Here is an 18070-nt window from a genome sequence, read left to right on the forward strand (position 1 = left end):
AAGCACATCCTTGTGAAAACAGAGTTAGGATGGGTTGTAATAGTTCTGGATAGGGATAATTTGGTTTTCTTAAACTTTGTAGGCTTTAAAGTAGTTTTCCATTAAAGAAAAAAGGCCATTCTAATTAGCAAATCTGTATTGATTGAACCCAGGTTGTAGGAGGGCCAGATTTTCAGGTAGCTGCATCCTAGGATAATGGTGGTGGTGTTTTTAAAGACGTTGCTAAGTGATGCTTGAGATCATGTTTGTTAACTTTCTTTTTACTACATCAAATCAAAAAAGAATGTTATTTACAGTCATTGCTGAAATACTTGAATTCAAAATAATCCAAGCTAACTTAACACATTAAAAAAATAAAGCTACGTTCTTTACAACAAATCTGTCAGTTACGCCAAAGATACAAATTCCAGAATATATTTGTAATAATAATAATGCTAAAGCCTCCAGGCACGCCAAATTTCCAGGCTTGTGGATATAAACTGTAAGCATTGTGCATTTTTCTTTCAGCCGTCAGATCCTCTCCTCTGAAGAGAGCATCATTGAAGAACAGCTTGAGATAAGCAGGGTGAACCAAAAGAACATAGAGAGATCCCGATGGCTGTCAGATCAGTAAGTCATTTATTGCTTAAATAACATCTGCTCCTTTCTTTAAGACTATAATGTAAAACAAGCAGTGTGACACAGGGGATCGTAAATCGATCTCTCTGATTGTGCAGGTGGGATTGCAGGCTTGCACAAACTTGAAAATTGTGTTTCTCAAAGGTGTTCATCCTGGTGAACTTGAGGTAACATCTGTCTCTGTGGAGAGTGACTTGACTTGGAGCTTGGGTCCAAATCAAAAGGGTGGATGTAAATTGTCTCATCTGTGGGAAGAATGATTATGTAGTCTCTGAATGATTTAACTTTGTTTAAAACTTTGCTGATTAGCAGTGCTGTGTTCAAACAAGACCCTACAAACATGATGTTTTTTCAGTGTTTTTGCTAGCAGATATGACTACTTTTTGCTTTTAGGCGTATATACATAACCACATGCATGTATACGTAACCACACGTACGTACAGTTACACCTCTAAGTAAGAGGGCATGTAAACACAGGTAGGTAGTAATTTTTATTTTAATTTTGTTAATCACAAATGTAAGTGGGAATCTTCCAAATTCACGTGAACGAGGAATTATTTTATTCTAGCTTTGCAGTGCTACATTGCTTCGCTCCAGACTAGGCCTTGCTTGTCATTTGCCTAGAGGTCTTAGAAGGAAGTGCTATAAACCACAGAAAACAAAGTTTGCAAATACTATGGATGACCCTGAAAGGAAACAGATGGTTTCTCAAACACAAAACTCATGGCAGTGGAAGTTTTGGAGCTCGCTCCAAAAAAATGGGGTTTTGTTACCATCGGTTTGCTAGAAACAAGAATATATTATACACTAAATTGCATTCAGATGATCTCATAGTAATCAAAACAATCTTGTGGGACCTCTGATTCTGATTAAGCGCTTGGGCTGAAGGGACCCATGCTACCATTCTACCTCGTTGGCAGGGCTTTTGTCATGAGACATTTGTTATGTTTTTGAAGAAAATATTTCTGTGATAAGTGTTATATAAAAACCCCTAAGGATATGAATAATCCTGTATTCAGTGAAGAGTTTAAACTGCATAAAACCAAAGCCACACATTGACTCAAAAAGGTTCAAAAAATAAAACCCCCAAAACTCACTGAATAGCTCTGTTCATCCTGCCTACTAAAGGGGTGAGGCCATGGGGGAAAATATATTTTAATTGTATAACACAGGAGAAGTGAATTAGGACGGCACAAGTCAATCTTAATTCTGGAGTTCCAGCCCTCGAATACTTAGCTTTTTTGACCTTAACATAGGTGGGTGTGGGGAGGTTATTACTATTTTTCTTTTGTTTGTCATCCTGCAGCTAAATTGCACTTGAAAGTACTCAGAGTTTTAACATTTGTTCTGCTGGTACATTCCATCTACTTAGTCTCAACTGCTAGTTCTCAAAGTGAGCTGGGAATGACAAATTCTCCCTTAAAAGGATTATTTTTCTCATTGTGAAGTGAAGCTCTTAGCTGCCATCTTCATTTCTTTCTGGTCATAAAACTTCAGCCGTCAGACAAAGATCAGCGAGTCTCCTAAAATGAATAGGCGCCCCGAGGAAAACTGAATAGCCTCCAGAGCAATTGTATCAAAGTGACATCAATGCTCAGACATTTTCATCTTGGCTATTCCAACGACTTTAAGTCAATAACGGGCAGCAGAGCCAGTCCGCACTGATTCTCTTTATTGCTCCCCCACTGGGATCGTGCCTTTTTGTAAGGGACCCGCTGGAAGTGGTAGGTCCAAAAACTAACCAACTTTGTTCCGTGGCGAAGGACTTGCCTTCAAAGTCCACGCAGCGCAGTGTTGTCCTTCAGCCAGAGCTTGCTTAGTGAGCAATGCCGTGCTGAAAGGCAGCCTGGCGATCCAGCAAGCTCTCTTTCGTCATGAAAACCTTTGACTGCTGGGCATCATGATAGCCACAACAGCCTTGATGGGTCTGGAAGCGTAAGATACCTTTTAAGGGTCGTATGGCCAACCTGAGAATCACTCCTGACTTTGCTTCTGGCATTCTGAGAAGCCACAAAAGTCATTCTGTCTGTTGTATTCAATTTCCCAGCACGGGATATCGTCATCTCCACTTTAAAGTGCTGTAAGATTTGGGGATGAAAAACGACCTTTGGTATTTAAGATTTTAGCACTAAGCGTTAAGGTAACTCTGAACTCATTAATTCCTTTGGCACCACCTAAAGGAATTCTGGCCCTCTAATGCCTGCTTTACAAAGGGGAAATGGATGCACTGGGCAGGGTAAGAGCTTCTTAATGCTTGCTTAGTGTAGGAGAGTGGGACAGGAATGAAGAAGTACAGTGATGTTGTTGAGCTGGGATGTTTTAGCCATGCCTCTGCTCTCCTGGATGGTGCCTTCTGGGGAGAAAGTAACTTTCCCCAACCTTCCCCCATCTCCTTACTAACATCTCTCCATGTAGGAATAATATTTGGAATCCATGTGCCTTCTGAAGTGGTTTCCATCTTGCTGTCCTCCTACGAGAACTTGGACCTTTTTTGAATGATCATGTTCAGCTACATAAAATTCCAAATCCATAAAAAAACAAGTCCCCTTGTATTTATATACACTGCAGCAAAATGTACCTTTAAGGAGGAAACATTGCTTCACTGTGACTATCTGAATTTATTGGCTATTACAAGTCTTATAGTATGGGGCTCGCATTTTAGAACTCTGATTTCAAGCTTAATGTGGTCAGGAAATATAAAAATACATTTATTTATGTCATCTACTAAAAATCTCAACCTATGTTACTGCTGGTCTAACCGAATCTGTGTTTATGTTGGAGATGAATGATCGGTTTGTAGCTGCCTGTGTTTCTAGCCCGGCTGAATGGAATGATTCTGCAGCAGAACTGTTGCCTTTTTTTTTTTTTTTTTCCCTTTTTATTTACTGCATGTAGCAGCTATTTCCTTCCTCCCCAAACCCACTGCCCAGTTCTCAGGGGCAGCGCAGCCGTCTGACTCCTATCAAACTGCCTACATGGAGCAATGTGATTTATTGAATTGTTCAAGGCGATCAAAATTAGGGCGAGTATTTCCTGCCTGCTGATACCTGCTCGCTACTGCAAGCTTGAATTTGATTTGCTTTTCTGAGCTTTTGGAGCCTACACATGAGCTGCTACTTTGGCTGATATTTGCAAAGCTTTGCTCGTTAATATTTAGGAAAGCAGCTTTGAGTATGACTTTTTTCTCGGATATTTGATTAACCACAAGTTAACACGGGGTGTGAGATCCCATGCTGTCCCTCCTGTAAGAGCTGCTAAAGGAGGAGCTGCCCGAAGAGCTGCCAAAGGAGAAGGCTCAGGGTTGAGACATCTTCCTGACAGACAGCCTTTAGAGTCTGGGATGTGCAGTGGTCCTGAACAGTCTCAACATGTCAGTGAAGTGATGCACCATAAAGTGCTTTCCACCTTGAAAACTAACTTCTTGATTTTTTTCCTGAAGAGCTGGATGAATCTGTGGTATTTCTATATGCAGGACTGAAGGGGGTGGGAGGAGCTCACTGCTCTTACCCAGTACAGAACACAGGACGGGGCTACTTCAAAGCTGAGCAGACAGCGAGTCTGCCCACACCAACAAGCCTCGTGGGCATTTTGCTGTCAAGCATCATATATTTGCTCCGCTCTGTTCAGCTCCATGTGTATTAATTTCAGTTCCAAGAGCAAGCTACCTTCTAGTGCTTCCAGTATTTTTTTTACCTACCTGACCTGCACTGAGCTGTGTGTAACCAAGTCCCTAGAAGCTGCTTCTGCCAAGAAGCAGGCAAGGTATCTCCATTCTGCTGTGTTCCACCAGAACCCCGGCAATTAATTTTGAGCACTCTTAGACTTAATAAGCCCCAAATGCATCCCCCTGCCTTCTATCCCTTGTTTTATGCATTATGTTTTATGATTAATTTTTATAGCTCATTTTTCAGAGGTCGCAGGCACCATACACATATTGGAGAGCACACTGCCGTTAGTAGGCTCTCCAGGGCAGGAGGACAGAAACTAGACAGTCCTGAGAGGTCCCTCTTACCCTTTAATCATTCTGTGAGCTCCCAGTTTTACTGGGCACGCTTGACAGGCTCCTGTGCAAGGATAAGAAGGTGCTGTCCATCATCAGAACCCCATCCCAGGAACAAAGGGACCTGGAAACAGAAGCTTTGCACTTCTGGATTCTGCTCTAAATTAAAAGATGAGAAAAATGATTTGGTGGAAGTAAATGAAACTAGAGAAAGACAGCACGAAAGGACTCGGAGCTCTGGGAGGCCGCTTGGAAAGAAAAGTTAAGTTTTCAGGCTTTAATCACGAGATGTAATACCTAACATTAGATGAAATGTTACCGGAAGAAACCTCGTGTAAACACCATCTTGTATAAACCACCTAAATAAGTGACTGGCAGTCTTTTTTAAAATGCAGGTGCCTAAAATTTTCCAGTGAACAGGGCTACATCTCTGTAGCAGATTGTGGACCTGTGACGTTGGGCTCTTCTGTCTGTTGTTACACAGGTCCTTCGGCAGTAGCCCCCCAAGTCCTGCTTATCCTGTGAACCACAGGCTGGGCAGAACTGTAAAAGCCCACGTGCTTTTCTGTAACAGGCACAAAGAACTCTTGTATCATTTTTCCAGCGAAGGGTCCCCTGATAAACAATTTGCAGGAGGACATTTCTCTGTTGATCTGAAGTGACGTATTTGAGTAAACCGTGTCAGGCGGCCCGCAGCAGCTTCCCTTCTGCTCCCTTCTTTCATTGAGCTTTATTTTTGTTTTTGGTATGCTGGGGCTCTTCCTGGGATGAATAATATACACAGTGATCTCAGTTGACCTTTTATGTACCATAAGAAACAGGTCTGCCTCCCCTGAGCCATGAATGCAGAGGCTTTTCGATGTAATTTCCTGGAACAGGTACAGCTGAGAGGCTTTCATTGCTGTGACCGGCTCTGCAATGGGCAAGCCTTCTTGGCATCAACACACTTAACCTTTTTGTTCAGTAAATTTCCCATCCTGTGTAGGTGGACAATGAATACTAATATGATGCAAATGACTTCCTTTTAAATGTGAAGGCTCCCTGATTAAAAACACACTGTCCAGGAACTCTGAGTTTGTTCTGTTCCCATTGAACAGAATGCCCTTGTTGCCTTTGACTTCAGTGACTGCAGGATCAAGCTCCCGGTTTCAAATACGTTGCAATTAAATATTTTTTTCTATGAAACTGCGGATGAAATACCAGCTTAGTAAAGGGAGTGTAAAGAATGTGGACGAAAAAAAACCAGGAGAATCTGGGGGAAAAATTGCAGAGAGGTTTTAAAAAAAAAAAAGTGTTAAATGTCTTGCTTGAGAGAGCCCAGAAGTATGCCGGAAAATCAGAGACTGAGGTTGGTAGAAGGTAATGTGGGACTTCCTTTGATATATGCAGGAGTAGCAGTGATGAAAAGCTAAAATATTGTGCCTGCCTGGGAGAATGCTGGAACTTCCATTAGTTCTTTGGTTTGATGTACTCTAAAATGTGGTCTGGACCATGCAGCTCCTTTCCCAGTTGCCAGGGAAGTTATTCCTTGGGATTATTCATCCATTGAGAAAAAATGCTTTAAGTTTCTTTGGGTTTTCATGTGTGTTCTGCATTGCTGTTCCCCTCACACACAGAGCCTCTTGAAACAACATTAGTCTGTGTTACACAGCGGAAAATATCGGTGTACAGAGTTAGATAGTTATTTCATAAGGTTATTTGTAATCCAGATTAGCACTAATTTAGTTAAAAAAAGAAAACATCACACTGATCGTATATTTCAGGAATTAGAGCTCTGTTAGTACTGTGGTTTTGGTATACTGTTGTCCTAGTTTGTATTTATTAAAAGAAAGATAGTCTAAAATTATGGGAGAGCATTGCTCATTCTAATAAGTACCTTACATTTAATAAGTATTGTCTAATCAAGATGTTTTTGTAAATGCTGTTACCCAGCAAAGAATCCTATCGCACTAGTGGGGCCATAAATATGCGTAAAGCTGGTAGCCAGCGCAGTCCTGTTGGCAGATTTGGGGCCTGGGTGGTTTAAAGAAACTGCTTTGTTTGCTGTAGGAACTCGGCCATCTCTGGGGTGGGACCTCCAGTTGTTTCAGCAGTTTGTACTGGGATTGGTGGCTTAGTCAGCCTTGTATGTTCTCAGCTCCTCATGCCATCCTCTGGATGTGTGTCGTGCAAAAAATCCTCAACCCACCAACCAAAGAGGGGAGAAAAAAAAGAATAGGGTGAGGCTTTGTTTATGAGTGTGCTTGAAAGGAAACAAGGCAGCACCGATGCCCACCAAGCAATTCCATTTAGAACAAGGAGGCAGTACTGTAATACAAGGCGCTAGCACCAACAGAAGTGGAGGGCCTGTTCTGAACGTGTTGTCTCTGGAGTAGCCACTTTATGAAAGTTCTCTGACTTCTGTAAGGCTCGCCGAATAGGTTAGCTGGGAAGGAGTCGAGGTCTCCCGGGCTCCTTTGCCTTGTCCTGCCACAGAAATCTCTTCCGAACAGCGCTGCTTTGGGAAAGGAGCCATAAAGGAAAAAAAAGAACAGGCTCCTTTTGTAGCTAATAACTTCCTTTAATTGGTAATTAAGCTGCCTGCTACTTATAAATGTCAATAAAGGTCAAAATATTTAGAAGCAGGATGATTTTAGTGGCTTCCCATTTCTCATTGCATAAGCTGCCTGCTCAGACCACACACACGCACATTTGAAGATGGTTCAGATTTCCGAGACCTCGTCTTCCCACCAAATTCTTACATAAAGCGCCCCAGAAGGGGACAGAGCAGCTTTAGTCAATAGGGGGAGGATGTGAACCGAGCCTGCTGGGTGAGCATTCCTCACATTTCGGAATACCACCGCGGGCGCTGGGGCTGAATCAGGCGAGGGGCTGGCCAGATGGTGCGCTCGTTCCCTCTTCAATTCAGGGAAAGGGGCTTGCAGCTGATCCACGTGCGAAGTGACTCAAGGAAAAACTTCCTGCTAGCATTCTCATTTCCATAGCTTGGAAATGAGAATGGGTATAAATGCTAGTATTTCAGTCAAGCAGAGGAAAAAGAGAGGGATCTCTTGGTTTTGCTTGAGGTCCCTGAGCGTACAAACCCTTATTTTGACTGCATGAACTTGCTGATTTTGTGAGCAGCTTCATCCCGTGGAAGTTCATCTCTTTACAAGGGGGCAAGTGAGGGGACATTTGGCTTTGAAGTGTGCAGAGAATGTATTTCCAGAGGGATCTTTGATCTTTCTATGGTGTTTTGTTTTTTAACGTGTGTGTCTTTGAGGGACTTGGTATTTTGGAAATCAGAGGCAGTAGGAAGTAGACTTTTACAGTAGCCTTCCTTCCTGCCAGACTGAACTGGGGATGCTGGGTTGGGTACAGAGCACACGCACCCAGCTCAAGTTTGCTGTTGGCAGCGTCAGGCAGCACAGCTGGGGGCCTGACCTGAATCTGGTCTGAAAGGGGCGATGTCCTGCTGTCCTGTTGGCACTTCGTCCTGCCTGGGAACTTCGCGTCTGCTCTGCCTGCCCCAGCCAGGCACAGCTGTAATTAGAAGCAAAGATCCTGTGCAGTGCTGTGTGTAAATAAAGATGCCAGCCAAGTTAAATCTCCCTCCCGTTGCATGTTTTCCTGGGATAGATATGTTTACTGGCTGCAGCGCGTGGTGCGTGTTGTTGGTTAGCTAATGCAGCATTTCTGGCTTTCCATATCAGTGTGCTTTTGCCATAAAAACAACAAAACAGGGAAACACGAGGTTTGTATGTGAATGCTGTACGTGAATCTTGCTTGTGCGCTCTCTGCTTCAGTCGCAGATGTCTTCTGCACAGATTTTAAGGAAGTAGCTGTGATGAGCAGTTTGACTTACCTAAGCACTAGCTTTCCAAAGTAAAAAATGCTCCCCGAAGTCATGAGATTGTCTTGAAGGCCATAAGCTTAAAATAGATGAGTATACTTTCAAAATGTGTTGCTTGCCTTGTATTTTGAGCCATTAGACTGCTCCTTCCTAATTTCTTCTGAACTTTTCTACTGTAATTGTGTCACTGAGAAACTTCTTATTAAGGAAACTGAAAACCTGAAAACAGAGCACTCTGAAAATCAATTCCGTGACTTTAGAAGCTGCTGATTTGCTAACAAAACACATCGTAATCCCAGAGGAGCAATATAACTATACCAGAAAAATCATAAGGATTTTGATATTAAGAACACAAACATGAATTAAATAGCATTTTGAGAGTTGTACTGAAGTGATATTCACGTGTCAGCTGAGTGCCTTCCCTGCAGCAGGTCTAGATTCCAGTTCTAGCATCAACTCTCTGAGTTTTGCTGGGGGTGGCGTTGCGTATGTGTGCATCTTGTTAACAGCCAAATGTTTACAAATGAAGATAAACACTGAAGTAATTTAAACTTTCATTTTCATCTTGCAATTTCTCTAATACGATTAGGGTTTGTGCTGATGCTTCTGATAAAACTCTCCCACAGCACAGCCGCGCAGCTCCGTACCCAGTGGGTGCCAGGCTAGCAGACGCTACCAGGCAGTCTGTCTGTCTGCGCCTCTCCGTCTGCCCCCATCCATCCCCGCATCCCACATCCTTTCAGCTAATAGAATTTGCAGATTATGGGAGGAGGAATAGAGGAATGGGGAGGGTGACTTGGTTCTTACATCATGGTCATGTGTGTATCTTCAGTGGGACTGAAGGAAGAATAAGAGGGAAAGAAGGAGAATGCAGGGGAGATTACCATACAAATAAAAGGGAAAAAAAAAAGAGGGGGGGGGAGAATTCCAATGTGTTATCTCAGTACTGAATATTATTACTCAAAAATCTATATATATTTTCTTAGGACATATGTAAGAGGCAGTGAATGAGTGGGGAAGAATGAATGTACAAAACTCTCCTACCTACTGTATTTGTTTCTCCTTTGTCTGGGTCTCCCCAGGTGGCAATGTGCCATCAGCACAGAGTATCCAGCCCATCACCCCCGGGTGATCAGATAAAAACGATTTGCATCAGACACACTGCACCTACCCTGCAGCACTGAGCTGTGAATGGCAGTGGTGCAGGGCGGCTGCTGTGACCGGGGTGTTTGGAGCCCCCTGGCAATGGGCTGGAACCTTCGGATTCTGCCTGCACAAAACCTGTGATCACAAGGGAGGAGGTGTCCGTATTTTTCAAGACCTGTGTAAGCCACAGACCTGCCAAGGACAAGCCAGGATTGCTTCCTAGTGACACGCAGAGACTGCAGTGGCTGGGGTAGAGTTCATAAACGTGCATTCAAAGAACTTGTTTCTGTCTGGTGCATCTGCTCTGTGCCTCTGCGTGTGTGACCAGCACCCGGGCAATGGAGGATAAAAAGAAGTTAGAAGACAGGAAGGTGGGCATCTCCTTCATACCTCATCAGCGCTGTTCATGCCTGTTACCTGTCTTCCTCTGAGCAGTAGTTTAGGTGGACAACACCAAGAGAGCCGGGAAGCTCCAGGCTACCTGCCTGGAAGCCCAGCAGGGAGAGCACGAGTTCCCCTCTTGGTTTGCCTGAGCCCCTCTCCCTGGCTTGCTGTAAGTTTTTGTTTAGCCTCCGCTGTGGCAGGCCGTGTGGAAACACTTGTGAGCACTCATTAGGAATTCTTTCCGCAGCTTCTTTCTCTTCTAATTCACATAAATAGTAAATCTCTGCTGTCAATTGTGTAACCCTGCGCATCAGCAGCGCAGCTCAGCTCTCGTAACACTGAGCAGTGACAGCTACAGTCAACCAAGAAATGGTGCCGCACATTTTCCTATGCAGCTTCCCAGCACCGAGTGTATGATTTAGATTCTTGAGCCTCCGAAGTACTCCACTGGGTGTCCTTTAATATTGCATTATGTTACTCATGATGCACGGTCGATTCCATTGCTTCCATTTACTTTAGCAATGATAAATGTCAGACGCTGTACGAGAAGTTTATAAATTTTAAGTGCTTTGCAGGCAACTGTTACCCAGAAAAAACTTCCAAACTGTTTGGTACTGGTGAACTTTAAGGGTCATGGAAAAAAATCTCGTCCAGAAGCCAGGATGAGAAGTTTCAAAATAGGTTAAAATGCATGAATTCTTTTTGACTAAGAAGGATATTAGTGTCGGGATTTTCCCTTCCATAGTAAACAATTCTGCACAGTTAATATTTAAAAACAGTTACAAGAATTTAGAAAAAAAAAACCAACCCCGAGCACAAGAAACTTTCAACTCAGCTCTTCTCAGGGTACCGCTCCCATGATGAAGTGTCAAGTTCCTAAAAGCTTTGTGTTCAAGGGCAGGAGCTAGCAGCGTGCGCTGGTGGGGTTTCAGCGTCCTGGCACAGACGACGTGCGTGCACCGAAAGCACTGTGAGACGGCTGGATGGAAACCGTGCTTTGGTCAGGCTGGTGTTAATGCACGCCTGCGTCATCCCTGCTCCTTGTTTTCATGGTAGCGCAGCGAGCCGGAGCCTGGGCGCTGTGGTCTGGCACCGCTTCCTTCACCGGGAAGGGTTTGGCCAGCCCGCGTGCTCCCGGTCCCTCTGGCTGTTTGCTGGCCACGGGTGAGCCACGCCGCAGGATGCGAATGGGCCTCCTGGCCTCTGCTCCGCGCTGCTGAGGGCGAACAGCAGCTGGGGAGGGCGAGTTAAGAAAGCTTTAGGGAAAGATGCCGCTCTCTCCATTTCCCCACCAATGGTGAGGTAAAGGATTCAGCAGGAGAAATACGAGAGCTCTTTTTTCTTTTAGCCCAGAAGTGCTAAACCTTTGGGGCTGGAATGCTCCCTGCCCAGAGGTGTTCGTTCTTAGTTACGGCCGCAGCAGCTCTCCGAGGGCTCCGCGGGCTGCTCGGGGCCGGCCGCTGGGTGGCAGCGTGGCACCGCCGGGCTGCGGCTGCGGGGCCGGGGGCGCTCGGTGGGGCCTCAAAGCCCGGGTCCCGCTGGCCGCGTCCGCCTGCACCTCGGCACTGCGCTCGTCTGGGAGTCAGGGCGAGGGGCTGGCTCCCTTTCCCCGCCGCTCAGCCCTTTGGGGTGCTGGGGAGAGGTGGAAGCCAGCGGTAAGTGCCACCCGCGGGAGCACCGCAGCTGGCAGAGGCTCCCCCGCTGCTGAAAGCCCGCTGGGTGCACCCACGGGCTGCGGCGGTCACAAAAATAACAAAATATCGGGGTGATGAGGCAGCGGGCTGCCTTCAAAGCTGTGTCTGAGAGCACGCGGATGGGAGGCAGCGCGAAGGTCTTTGAAAACCTACAGCACAAAGCAACGCCGAGCGGCTAATATCAGATCCATATGGCATCTGGTCTCGCCGCACAAAAATATTCATCCAAACTTTCTGTTCCTCACAAATTATGCTTAGATGCTATACATTGTCCCTATTGTGCATTGTAGGGGATGGTTTCTTTCATGTGCCAGCATCTTATGGCTTTCATTTGTTCGCAGACCTCCCACTAAGTGACTGCTGATTGAAAACCTTTTTACTTTCTTGCCAGGTTTAGCAAAAAGGGCTCGGTGTACTTAGTGCCTTTGATCTGTCTAGGATGAACATTTTCATTGAAAGAGGTGGATGAGTCATCCTCTGTTTGACACGGAGCTATCTTGGAATACCTCTGGGTTTGTCTTTTCAAGCTCTTTTATATTTTTTTGCATGTGGCTATAAATATTTTGCTCTGCGAGAAGCATGGAGCTCTTTTTTGGAAATGAAAGAGCCCTATTCCAAATAGGAAAAACACACTTAGCTAAGGTTTGTGCAGTGCATATTTAGGGGGAGAAGGTGCTGCGTTGGCCCTGCCTTGCTTTTCAATACAATATCCTGCAGTGTGAAATGAATGGCTGTATTTAGAGGTATCTGGAAGTGATGACTGATGTTTGGAGAAGTTACAAGGCTTTTCCTTTTCCACATGAACTCTCCAACCTGGCATTTCCACAGCAGCGAAATACTTCTGGGGCTGAGATCATCTGATTATTATTTCCTGTGTCATGTGCAGAATTTATTATTTAGTTGAATATTACAAACGTATTCGTAAGTTGCCTGACTTTTGGATTCTCCAGCTAAGCTCCCTGGCATCACAGGGATATTGGACTGGCAAAAATAACTGCTTTTCCTTGGGGATTATTGAGTTGTGACGAGTGAATGCAAGTCCCAAATGGGGGAGGGGAAGGAGAAGCGGGGGAAGATGCCACGAAAACGTTGCTCTGACATTCTGCCAACGTATACAGCCGGGTCAGGAAAAAAATGAAATTTGTAGTTTTGTGCTGAAAACTGTTAGAAGCCAGGAATATGGACATTTCAATTGCTTCAGAGTCCAATTTTTTCTCTCCTCTCTTCTTTGGAAAAAGTGAACGCATTCGTACTAATCGAGGATTATTTCTGGTCACAGCAGAACCCCGGTGTTGTTACTGGTAAGTGCATAGGCCAATAATGGGCTCATTGCCATAGGAATATTTTCATGCTTTTTTATTTCATTGTATTTTTTATACCTCTAGAAACCAAAGCAGAACAGAGCCTAAAATCTCGTAAAACTCCTCATACAAGCGTATTTGTTCCTGTTGAAATTGTGTGTGCACTTCTTGCAAGACCAGTAACTATAAAATAAGAAGATAAGAAATAGTGAAAGACTTCTCATATTTAGATGTCATCGTTTTAAACTGGATATAAATGGCTGCAAAGCTGATGCAAAAGCCAGGCAGGTCTCTTGAACTCCCGAGCTGTCTGGTATGCTGCTCAGAGCAAGTTCTGATCGGGGTGCTGCTTTCTTAGCATCGTTTGTTCTCCCACCCCTCCGCTGTCAGCTAAACACAACAGAAAAACCTTTGGCACCTGGAATCCTGTAATTGGTCTGTTTGTAACACTGACCAGATTTCGTCCTCACTTGTTTTGGAATACTGCACGGTATGCAGGTCTTCATTAAGGGATATTTTGTCCTTTGGCTTTTCTACCCATGATTACACAGTAGCCATCCGTTCCCAACAGCTGTGTTTATTAAAGCCCTTCCAATAAATCTGTGCAGGGAGGAACTGTCCACGTTTCCTCTCAGTTCTGGAAAAGATAGGATTTTCTTTGTGATGAATTGATTGAAGATGATGCAGCTGAGATGCTTGCTTTTAGCTAGATCTTCGACATTACTGCTCCCTGCCCCAGAAGTTCGTTAAAGACGGAGATGCGTCGGACAGGCAGCGCCTCCGGCTTTCCCAGGACACCGAGTGCACCGTCCCCACCGAGATCCCGGTTATCAGGATAAATGAGATTAACTCTGCTGCCTGGAGGTGGCAAAAGCCACTGAAGGCTGCGGTAAGGTGGTGTTGGCTGGTGGGAGCATCTTTCCACGCTTCTCAGTGCCTGAGCAAAAACATACCTCACCGGATTTGGGGCGGTATGGGGGACTGTGCAAGGCGGGGCCATCCTTCAGCGGGTTGTGGCTGTGTGGTTCCAGTCACACGAAACTGAACGTGCCTCATCGGGATCATGGCACCAAAGCCCCGCCGACCATTTTGATGTTTCGGAGGGACCTTGTAAGAAGTTGTTGAGCAGTGCGTGAATAAGGCAGCAGCGATATCCAGCTGTGTTTTCTTGGCTGGGCAGCTTCCCCCAGCTCTTACACTGAGCATGTTTTTAGGCACAGTTTCACCCCAAAGCCAGGGGGCTGGCAGACAGCTCCCAGCAGGTGATTAGTATCACCCAGGTACGGCCTGGAAGTGTTAAAAGAGCTGACGAGCTTTTATCGGGGCCTCCTGTGGGACAGATGAATCTTGCGAAACCTTTATGTGGGTGACTACAGAAATAGCCAAGGAAAATGTGTGCGCTTGGAGCATCCTCTCATACCTCTGCAGCTGCCTGTGGTTTTGAACAACTTCTGGTACCGTTGCCAACAGGACCAGTGCTAATTTTTGTTGGGATTGGGAGCGCTGAGCAGGTGAGGAGACGTGGGGCAGCCCACGTGGCTTTTCTTTTGCTCTCTGGGTCTGTGCTGGGCGTCTTGGGCAGACACAGGGCCGTGGCTCTCTGTGCTGAGGAACTGGGTTTGGAGATGGTAATTACTTGACCTGAAAAACAGCACAAAGAGTTATGATTCAGGAACCGGTCATCATACGCTGCTGCTTACTCAGATGGCGTTAGATCATAGGCTGCGATCCTTAGGGGCTGAGAGCACCGCACCTCCAGTTCTTCCAGCTCACCATGGGAGGAACGACAGCCAAAACCTAAACTACAGACCTGAACACGTCCATCTGTTCTGGCCATACATCCGTGGCCTGGTATTGTGGTGTCACAGGTCTGCCCCTGGGTAGTCTTAAAATATTATCATTTATAAAGCAGCAGCGTACTCTGCAGTGTGGCAGTCGACCTCCAGTCGGTGCTGACAATATTGCCACTTGTGAGCAGCACACTGCTCCTACATACCCAACAAGCAACAAGAGAAACGTTAGGAACTCCTTAGCATTCAACAAGGACGGCCTGGGCTCTGGGAAAGCTTGGAGGATTGTCCTCGGTTCAGATGCTCAAAGTGCAGAGGGACCGGGAGGCGTTTTGGTGCAGGCAGTGGAGAATGGACTTGGATACATGACTGAGTGAAAGGATGGCCTTGGGGTTAAGGCACTGAACTGTACCCCGAGGGATCAAGATTCACTTTCTGGTTCATGGGCAAAGGATTTCTTCTTTCTGGCAGTCGTTTCCCCATCCATGAGCCTGTATGTATCTTGTTTCTAATGCCAAGGACAGGCGGTTTTCATGAAAATGAGGAAATCTTTTGCTCTTCTCTCAGATGTAAAAATCAGCTGACTGTGGGCATGTTATCTTCAAGTTCCTAAAGCTCCCATTTCCCTGAAATGAGTAGTCCTGAATTTAAAGTTCCCTGGGCACTGACAAACAAACGTTCTGCTCAGTTTATTCTCCAAACACAAGGAAGTCAGTGGGGAAGAACACTTGGGCCCTGTTTTGGAGGGGTAGGATAGAGATGTTATTTATCAACTCCCTCCAAGCTCTGTTGCTGGGATTTTTATAATGTTGTTTTTCCTTTCTTCTCATTTATGTTTTACATACAAGCCTGGTATTTTGGTTTAGCCCACAAACAACATGAAGCTGCTTTGAATGCCTTAATTTTTCCTGCCTACTGCAAACCAGGCTTCTCCCCAGCATCAATTATCCCGAAGGGAACTGCGTATGTAAAACCACACCAAGAAGTCTGAAGCCCATACAAACGCATTTCCATTTCTCACAAAAGGCTGCTTTCTTCTCTGCGTGGTGGCTTTGGGTCACCTTGGTTTTCAGTCGCTGATGACGAAGAGGGGCAGAGGGACTGTCCTTTATATCATTTTCTTCCTTTTGGTAGTCGCTGCGGCAAACACAGCGGTCGCCACTGAGGAGAGAGGAGCTGTCTTGTGGAGAGCTGCTCATTTCTGCTCCTGACATGCAAACCCAACCTAGAACTAGAGTTAAGGCAAAGTAAGTGTGCAGCCCTGTCTTCCCATGAGTGGTGTGCTAACGGTTGGTTTCTAGAGAGCACATTTCTCCAAGAACAGTGTTTCTTTAGAGTGATGAACGTTTGCCTCATGTTTCTGAGCAGATTTAGCTGGTGTGAACGAAGGGGGCACCAGCTTCTGCTCCCGACAGCAGGGACAGCTGTGGAAGGCGCAGCTCCTCCATCATTGTCCCAGCTAACAGCCCACACGAGCTGCCGCTGCCTTCACCTTGTTCCTACACCAGGTTGTAAAATGGGATGGGTTCCAGCCACCAGCTACCCCTGCCGGTCTCCAGCAGCAGAGCTCCAGCTCGCTCAGGTGACGACATCTGCAACCGTGAGTTCGCACTCTGAGGGACGAGCTGTCCCTTCGTGCCAAAGCTCCCTCGGAAAGAAGCAACCATGACAAGCTGTGGCAGCACAGACTTCAGGGACCGAGCTGCTCACACACGTGGGTCTCTCTGTGACACACCCCTGCCAGTGTTATCAATTCCTCTTATTCTCTGTTTCTTACTAAGCTGCTGATAGGAGGCTTAGCAAGCAGGAAGCAGGGAGAATCCAGCCAGGAAGAAGTTCAGCCCGCACATGTTCTGATGTTTGCATTTTCTCCCCCTAAGTGTTTGCTACTGGGAGTCACTGGAGACAGGATGCTGTTCTATATAGACTCCTGATCTGCTGCAGGCTGACTATTTCTGGTTTTAAGTACTGCAATACTGGACTTTGGCCAGATCTCCTAGGGCCTATATGAAGATAACAAATCAAAATGTCTTCCCCAAGGACCAAACAATTTAAGCACAAGACAAGAAAGAAAGGGGAACAGAGACAGACTGGGGAGTATTAAGAACAAGTTTAAAATTTCCAGCTATTAATGAGAAAAGTTTTTCATTTTTCATCCAGCTCTGGGGAGGACTTCTGAAGAGTTTGGATTTCAGTTTCATGGTCCGGGAAGCCATGCTGGCAGGATTATTGTTTATCTCTCCTGAGAAACAGCATGTTTCAAGCTGATTCTCTATCGAATAAAGGTTTTAAAAAAATATTTTGTTTGCTGCTTTCTCAGCTGTGCACAGCATTTGTCCGCATCCTTTGCTGGTATAATATTATAATAGTTTCTTGTAAGCGCTGAGCCTTTACTGCTGACAGCTGCTGAGAAATGATGCTGTCATGAATCATGCTTGCAAACACAGTTCTGTGATGTGACCAGTTCTCAGCCCCCATAATTAACAGCCAATTACTTCCTCTCAGAGAAGCCAAAACTCGAACAGATGAAAGAAATAGTGTTGTGGAAGCAGTGGGAGCAGATGTGTTGTATCGGTTCCTGTGTTCTTTGCAAACACACGATACGGCGGACCAAAGCGAGAGCTCATTTCCATCGCGATGCAGCTCAGGAGAGTGGCAGTTCCTAAAAGCAAGCCCAGCTTTGACCATCTGTGCTCAAAGCGCACGAGGAATGCTAAAGGGAAGGAGGGGCGAAGGAAAGGTTCGTTTCAGCTTCAGCACGGTATGGTTACAGTAATAGCAGGTCCCTGCTTCAGAAATTTTTGGCTATTCCCTCAAGGTACCAGTCCGTATTTATCCGTGGGTGGCTGTGCACATGCATAAGCACTCGTATAGAAAGCTGTGTACTGCAGACGCCAAAAACCCAGAGCAGAATGTTCACAGGCTCTAGGCTGCCGCCCTGCCCGCTCGCTTGTTTCACCAGGAGACCCAAAGCTGAGCCTTTTTCAACTGCAGTTTGCGTAGCAGAAACCAATGTGGTTTAGAGGACAGAGCTGGGGAATGGGAGCCAGCAACTCCTGAGCAGAGCCTGCAGTTAGTAATTTACTGAACGTTTCTCTTTATTATAGATTATTTTTAACAGAATTTCATTTTTGTTGCTTCACTGCTATATACTATGCAAGATTCACTTCCTGGGAAGCGATTAGAGCCCCTAAGAGATTCTTAATTTTTTCTCTTCTGTTTCTTGCATCATTTGGCATTTGCAATACTTGGTTGGGCAACTGAGCTGCACGATGAGGCTCCTGTTTTGGGAATGGCTTTGGAAG

At 45.5% G+C, this 18070-nt stretch overlaps 1 long non-coding RNA gene across 1 annotated transcript in view; it reads left to right on the plus strand.

Moving 5' to 3' along the window:
- The window catches only part of LOC118172418, a 74098-nt gene that overhangs the window by 3695 nt on the left and 52333 nt on the right, over positions 1 to 18070 (plus strand). Inside the window, exon 2 of the long non-coding RNA XR_004753687.1 lies at positions 508 to 609. This is a non-coding gene — a long non-coding RNA (uncharacterized LOC118172418). The remainder of the gene's footprint in view (positions 1 to 507; positions 610 to 18070) is intronic.

This window comes from Oxyura jamaicensis, chromosome 10 (genome assembly GCF_011077185.1).
Source record: "Oxyura jamaicensis isolate SHBP4307 breed ruddy duck chromosome 10, BPBGC_Ojam_1.0, whole genome shotgun sequence".
Classification (NCBI taxonomy): Eukaryota; Metazoa; Chordata; class Aves; order Anseriformes; family Anatidae; genus Oxyura; species Oxyura jamaicensis.